Genomic DNA, 8216 nt, shown 5'->3' with positions numbered 1-8216 from the left:
GGGTGTAGTTTTCAAAATGGGGTAACTTGAGGGGGGATTTCCACTGCTTAGGCACATCAGGGGCTCTCCAAACACGACATGACACCCGCAGACCATTCCATCAAAGTCTGCTTTCCAAAACGTCACTCCTTCCTTTCCGAACCCTGCCATGTGCCCAAAAAATAGTTTTCCCCTACATATGAGATATCGGCGTACTCAGGAGCAGTTGCACAACAAATTTTTGGGTCCATTTTCTCCCATTGCCCTTGTGGGAAAAAAATTTGGGGCTAAAAGTATATTTTTGTGGTAAAAAATAGATTTTTTTTAATTTTCACGGCTCTGCGTTATAAACTTTTGTGAAGCACCTGGGCGTTCAAGGTGCTCACCAGGCATCTACATGCATTCCTTGAGAGGTCTAGTTACCAAAATCGTGTCACTTGTAGGGGTTTTCACTGTTTAGGCACATATGGGGCTCTCCAAACGACATGGCGTCTGCTCTCGATTCCAGCTATGTTTGCATTCAAAAAGACATTATGCTCCTTCCCTTCTGAACCCTGCCGTGTGCCCAATCAGTAGTTTTATCCCACATATAGGGTATTGGCATACTCAGGACCAATTACACAACAATTTTTGGTGTCCATTTCTCCTGTTACCCTTGTGAAAATAAAAAAAATGGGGCTAAAGTAAAATTTTTGTGGAAAAAATGTTCATTTTTTCCTTGCCATTGCTTTAGTTCCTGTGAAGCACATGAAAGGTTAATAAACTTTTTGAATGTGGTTTTGAGGAATTAAGGGGTGCAATTTTTAGAATAGTATCCCTTTTGGATATTTTGTGTCATATATGCCCCCCAAAGTCAATTCAAATGTGATGTGGTCCCTAAAAAAAATATTTAGTAAATTTTGTTGTAAAAATGAGAAATCACTGGTCAAATCTTGACCCTTATAACTTCCTAACAGAAAAAACGATGTTTCAAAAATGACGCAGATGTATAGTAAGCATGTGGGAAATGTTATTTATTAACTATTTTGTGCGACATGACACTCTGATTTAAGGGCGTAAGAACTAAAAGGTTGAAAATTGTGAAATTTTAAAAATTTTCGCCAAATTTCCGATATTTTCACAAATAATTGAAAGCCATATTGAAAAATTGTTACCACTATTATGAAGTACAATATGTCATGAAAAAAACAGTCTCAAAATCAGTGGGATCCGTTGAAGCGTTAAAGAGTTATTACCACATAAATTGACATTGGTCAAACTTCAAAAATTTGGGCAGGTCATTAAGGTCAAAATTGGCTTGGTCACTAAGGAGTTAAGGAAGATTTGGCGGTATGAAACATGTTGTTGTTTTGCTTTAATAATAATAATCTTTATTTATATAGCGCCAACATATTCCTCAGCGCTTTACAATTCAGGTTCATATACAACAGTCATAAGTAACATAGCTAAAGATAATACAATAATTACAGCAAAACTAATGAGGACCCTGCTGGTAAGAGCTTACAATCTATAATGAGGTGGGGGGACACAAAGTACAGGGGCTTATTTACAATGATGGTCCGCCATCTTGAGGGGATGAGGGAGAGATAAAGGCTGCAGGAGCTGTCACCAGCCAGGATTTGTAGTGGTTTTGGGTGCGGTGGAGTGACTTATGTTTGGAGAAATAATGAATGGGCTATAAATATATAAAAGGACTTTGATTAAGGAGCGTGATAGGCCGCCCTAAACAGATGTGGTTTTAGGGAGCACCTATCTTCGAGGAGTTAAGACTAAATGAACAGGTCACCAGCCAATATCTGTACATATGTACAGATATTAAGTGCTACTAAGTGCTGGGGGCAAAACTTAGATTAGTGACATGACTTGATAGTCTTGCTAAAAATTATCTGTTTTTAGTGCACACTTAAATCCATAGACAGTAGGAATGAACCTGATGCACTCCTGAGAGCTGGTGCAGCACAGAAAAAGTCATGGACGTGAGAGTGGGAGGTCCTGATTATGGAGGATATTAGTCTTTGCTCATTGGAGTGGAGATATGGTAGTAGACGGACATATGGGAGGAGTTGTAGAACAGTGCAGCACTGTGGAGAGCTTTGTGGGAGAGTGCAATGACTGGTACTGTGGAGGCGCCGGTGTAGCTGCTGGACAGAAATATGAGCCTGGCTGCTGCATTCAGAATAATGACAAATGCATTTAGTGTTAAGAAGCACAATTAGTGAGTTACAATTAGTTGTGAACTCAAGATGAAAAAAAATCAGAGCAACAGTAACAGCTTTTATTTTTATTTTTTTATTATTAATAATAGGATAGAAGGTTAAGACATGAACAAAACCATGAATATTATTAATAGATGAAATCATAGTCATGAACACAGCTGGGGTCAGATACCAGGTGATCAGTAAAAGCCAAGTCAGGCGAGTAGTATGAATACCGCGGAGCCTGATGATAGAGGCAAAACATATCCGGGTAAAGATGTTCCAGTGAGAAGGCCACAGGAAGCTGGTGAAGGTCCTTCTATACAGGTTCAGCAGTGATGGTGGATCTGCTGCATTTCTGGGCGCTAGATGCGGAGGTTTTCAGTCTTTTAAATGATGCTGGGGGAACAGTGACAACATGCACATATCCGAGCAGCCCTGGACAATCCACGCCGGCAGGATGATAAGATCCGGCGGAGGAGGGAAGCTATGAGAAGAGAAATCAATATAATGTAAGTACTGGGACTCCGAATTACATGATACCACTGCGTGGACACTGCGGCCAAACGGCAGAGGAATTTTATCATACAGAGGTCAGGGATCATTGTCAGCCATCATACATGCGACAATCCCATCACTGACAGATGACATCTGCTCCACATGAATTATTCTCACTGACATCACACAACATAGAGCTGATTCTCACACTTACCTCGTCTCCTTCCTCTCTTTTCTTCATTTTCTGAGTTTTGTTCCTGTGTACTCAGATTTTTTTCAGATTTCCTTTCTTTCTGAGCTGGAAATTCTGATCAGAAAGTAAAAAAAAAACCTCAGTAAGAATATATTCTTATAGGATCTGCTTTGTATTTATAATGTAAGTAAAGGAGCTGATTCTCACACTTACCTCGTCTCTTTTGCCTCTTTTCTTTATTTTCTGAGTTTTGTTGCTCTATAAGCAAATACAGCGAAGATTTTCTTTTCTCGAGAGCTGGAATTTCTGATCAGAAAGTAGAAAAAAAAACAGTAACAATATATTCTTATAAGATCTGCTTTGTGTCTATAATGTAAGTAAAGGGACGACTTATTACTTGATGCTACTGTGCGGTCACTGTGGCTGAACGGCAGAGGAATCTTATTCATAAAGAGGTCAGGGATCATTGTCAGCCATCATAGATGTGACGGTCCGTACTGGACACCTAGTGTCTCCCGGAAGTCTGTGTTACTGTTCAGGTTCAGCAGTCCGAACAAAGCTTGTTGAAAGGATGCAGCACAGCCATTCAATAAACTTTTCTGGTGTGGGCACTTCAGGCCCCATCACAGCCATGCCAAGTATTGGTATGCCTGTGATTGGCCGGCGCAGTATAAAGGGGACCCCACGTCATTTTTGGGGGTGCTCCCCCCTTTAATAATCAGTGAAGGCTATGCAGACAGCCGTGAGCTGATATTAATAACCTGGGAAGCTTCATGGACATTGGCCTCTTCCCAGAATAATAACACCAGACCCGAGCTGTCTGCTTTCCCTCATCTGGGCATTTTTTTATTTTATTTTTTTAATTATTATCTAAATACATGTAAAGTAAGCTACACACACACACTGCACTAAATTATATATCTCACTGACAAATTTCTAACTATGCACAGGCACCGGCTGGTGAATACCGTATTTTTCGGACTATAAGACGCACCTAGGTTTTAGAAGAGCAAAATAGAAAAAAAATGTAAGCAAAAAATGTTGTCATGCTGCCCTGTTAAGGGGGAGGGGGTCTGCTGCTGACACTGTGTAATGTACCCCACTTCCGTTAATATACCCCATCCTGGTATATATGGCCCCCTCCTTCCTGTTATATGTGGCCCTCATCCCCATCATGATATGCAATGGCACCCCAATCCACCATCCTGGTATGCATGGCACCCCAATCCCCCATCCTGGTATGCATGGCTCCCTCATCCCTCTTCCTGGTATGTATGGCACCCTTCATCCTGTTATGTATGGCACCCCCGCACACCCATCCTGGTATGTATGGCACCTTCATCCCTCTTCCTGGTATGTATGGTACCTTCATTCCTCTTCCTGGTATGTATACTATGTATGGCACTATTCATCCCTGTATGTATGGCCCCCCTCATCCTTCATCCCTGTATGTATGGACCCCCTCATCCCGGTATGTATGGCCCCCTTCATCCCTGTATGTATGGCCCCCCTCATGCCACATCCCTGTATGTATGGCCCCCCTCATGCCTCATCCCTGTATGTATAGCCCCCCTCATCCTTGTATGCATCGCCCCCCTCATCCTTATATGCATGGCCCCCTTCATCCCTGTATGTATGGCCCCCTCATCCTGGTATGCTTGGCACCCCCTGATCCCTGTCACGCTGCTCATAAAAAAAAATAAACAATCAAACTCACCTCCTCTCTCCTCCAGCGCTGTGTTCCCCGAACATCCACGGGTCTGCCCATCCCTAATAACAACTGCTCCACATGAATTATTCTCACTGAATGACATCACACAACATGGAGCTGACTCTCTCGCTTATCTCGTCTCTTTTCCCTCTTTTCTTCATTTTCTGAGATTTCTTGCTCTATACTCAGATATATTGAAGATTTTCTTTCCACGTCAGCTGGAATTTCTAATCAGAAAGTAAAAAAAAGCCCTCATTAACAATATATTCTTATAGGATCTGCTTTGTGTCTATAATGTAAGTAAAGGGACGACTTATTACTTGATACTACTGTGTGGTCACTGTGGCTGAACGGCAGAGGAATCTTATTCATAAAGAGGTCAGGGATCATTGTCAGCCATCACATATGTGACAGTCCATACTGGACATCTAGTGTCTCCCGGAAGTCTGTGTTACTGTTTGGGTTCAGCAGTCCGAACAAAGCTTGTTGAAAGGATGCAGAACAGCCAATCAACAAACTTTTCTGGAGTGGGCACTTCAGGCCCCATCACAGCCATGCCAAGTATTGGTATGCCTGTGATTGGCCGGCGCAGTATAAAGGGGACCCCACATCACTTTTGGGGGTGCACCCCCTTTTAATAATCAGTAAAGGCTATGCAGACAGCCGTGAGCTGATATTAATAGCCTGGGAAGCTTCATGGACATTGGCCTCTTCCCAGAATAATAACACCAGTCCCGAGCTGTCTGCTTTCCCTCATCTGGGCATTTTTTTATTTTATTTTTTTAATTATTATCTAAATACATGTACAGTAAGCTACACACACACACTGCACTAAATTATATATCTCACTGACAAATTTCTAACTATGCACAGGCACCGGCTGGTGAATACCATATTTTTCGGACTATAAGACGCACCTAGGTTTTAGAGGAGCAAAATAGAAAAAAAATTTAAGCAAAAAATGTTGTCATGATGCCCTGTTAAGCTGGAGGGGGTCTGCTGCTGACACTGTTATAGGGGTAATGTACCCCACTTCCGTTAATATCCCCCATCCTGGTATATATGGCCCCCTCCTTCCTGTTATATGTGGCCCTCATCTCCATCCTGATATGCAATGGCACCCCAATCCACCATCCTGGTATGCATGGCACCCCAATCCCCCATCCTGGTATGCATGGCCCCCTCATCCCTCTTCCTGGTATGTATGGCACTCTTCATCCTGTTATGTATGGCGCCCCCGCACACCAATCCTGGTATGTATGGCACCTTCATCCCTCTTCCTGGTATGTATGGTACCTTCATTCCTCTTCCTGGTATGTATGGCACTCTTCATCCCTGTATGTATGCCCCCCTCATCCTTGTATGCATCGCCCCCCTCATCACTTATATGCATGGCCCCCTTCATCCCTGTATGTATGGCCCCCTCATCCTGGTATGCTTGGCACCCCCTGATCTCTGTCACGCTGCTCATAAAAAAAATAAACAATCATACTCACCTCCTCTCTCCTCCAGCGCTGTGTTCCCCTCTGTGCTGGAATATTCACTGCATGCGTGGGGAGCAGTGACCACTCATTTTCCCTAATAGTTTGCACGTGGTAGCCGCAACGCAGCTCCTGCTGCGCTCAGCTGTCTGTGTGCCCGCTATTAAAGTCCCATGAATATTCACCACATCCCGTTCGGGTTCGGGATCACGTTAGGGTAACATTCTTGAGCCTGATGGACCCGAACATCCACGGGTCTGCCCATCCCTAACAACAACTGCTCCACATGAATTATTCTCACTGAATGACATCACACAACATGGAGCTGACTCTCACACTTACCTCGTCTCTTTTCCCCCTTTTCTTCATTTTCTGAGATTTCTTGCTCTATACTCAGATATATTGAAGATTTTCTTTCCACGTCAGCTGGAATTTCTAATCAGAAAGTAGAAAAAAGCCCTCATTAACAATATATTCTTATAGGATCTGCTTTGTATCTTTCCTGCATATAGTAGAATTGTTCTACTCCTGTCCCCTATACATCTGGTAATCTGGAAAAACTTTACAAAATTAGGCAAATGGAGATACAGTATGGGCCTATGGGCAACATAATTGGAATCCATGAAACATGTATAACATAGAAGACCACTAACAAAAATACCATATGAAAATATTTGAGCCTTGACATCAACATTCTCATTTTTTGTGCTGTAGACATGTACATACCTGACAATGGGGACGAGGGTGGCAAGCTGGTAATAGCATCATCTCTAATAGACACAGGAAAAGATTCTTTCTGCCTGTTTGGAAGAAGATAAACGTGTAAATTACAAGTAAATTCGGTATAGAAGGGGTTGTCTCACTAGATTAACATCAACAATAAGGCCTATTAGGATATATAAGAGTTATGGTAGGGAAGGTTTCCTACTCAAAACTACCTTCTATAAAGCAGAGCGAAAAACCACTACCAAGAATGGCTGGCATGTAGTACTACATCTCTCCTACAGTGTGGGCAGCACTAAAAGTGCATGACTGGCTGCAATTATGGGCTGTCACCACCAGAGGTTTCTGAAGCCAAAAGCACAATGACTGCTAATCACGGGCGATGCATGCTGCATTTGTTGTTATGGTGTTTATGTCCTATATTTGGGTTTGTGCATATATATCAGTATGGAGCTCCCAGTAATGACCCTAGAATCTACTCACATTTCTGAGATGCTTGTGCTGGATGCCGGGGTACACTCTGGAGGGGACTTGGGATCCTCATTGTTCATCCTCCTGGTAGCGGTGGTACAGAGCTAAATGTGGACAACAAGAAGATATTAAATACTTTTTTTTTACTTTTAGAGGTCTTTTTTTACATATTTTAGATTTATTGTTCTCATACTTACTTTAGAAAGCTTTTCAGAAGAAGATGTAAAATTCTGGAAGTTAAAGCTCTCATTGTCCTCCTCATCCTCTGAGACGAGATGTTTGTTTATATCAGAGTGATCTACCAGAGATAAGTAATGAAGTATTATTAGAGATTGTTAGTTTAGCACAGTCACCATTTATCCGTAATATTAATGGGAGCCAATTGTCTCAAATTATGGTAGACGAGACAAATAGCTGATTTGTCTAGATGACGTCTCCTTCTACTTACTGATAGGGGAGCTTGTGTCCACGTCTGACAAAAGCTGAGGAACGTACTCAGGCTTCTGACTTAAAAGGTTGTCAAAGTCTACATCACTCAGGAATGGATGACCTTTGATCTGAAATGCTCCTGCTGTAGAAGACAAAACAAAAGTATTGCGGATATTGTCAGAGACTGCTCCATATCTGAACTGTTTAACTTAATCTGAACTAATGACATAACTGAGCAAACATGAAGGAAATATACTGAAAGTCATATTATGGCGAACTAAAAATGGATGAGCTGATAGAGAAGTGCTGAGTCTCATGGACTTGAGCGATATGTCCTTGGTGTAATAAGTAAACTGTTACCTGTCCCAAGTCTTTGTGCAGGAATTTTTCTGAGCAGTTTAGTGATGAGGTTCTGAGCAACAAAGGGAGGAACGGGATTACAATCCCAAATTACGCCTCCTGTTATATAGAAAAAGACAGAAAATGAAATCTCTTTATTGGACTGTACGATAAAGCAAAGGAAATAAGTAAACAAA

The 8216-nt window shown here is 42.0% G+C and overlaps 1 long non-coding RNA gene across 1 annotated transcript; it reads right to left on the bottom strand.

Annotated features, from left to right (window-relative positions):
- Nucleotides 1-4721: 4721 nt before the first annotated feature.
- LOC141221117 (uncharacterized) lies at nt 4722-6850 on the bottom strand. Its single transcript, XR_012289190.1, has 3 exons — nt 6784-6850; nt 6400-6492; nt 4722-4803 (listed from the first exon to the last, which is right to left on the bottom strand). It is a non-coding gene; the product is annotated as an uncharacterized lncRNA (long non-coding RNA).
- Nucleotides 6851-8216: the final 1366 nt, after the last annotated feature.

This window comes from Phyllobates terribilis, unplaced genomic scaffold (assembly GCF_046119375.1).
Source record: "Phyllobates terribilis strain yellow unplaced genomic scaffold, ASM4611937v1 Scaffold_317__1_contigs__length_2197502, whole genome shotgun sequence".
NCBI lineage: Eukaryota > Metazoa > Chordata > Amphibia > Anura > Dendrobatidae > Phyllobates > Phyllobates terribilis.
This window is presented reverse-complemented; position numbering and strand designations above follow the sequence as displayed.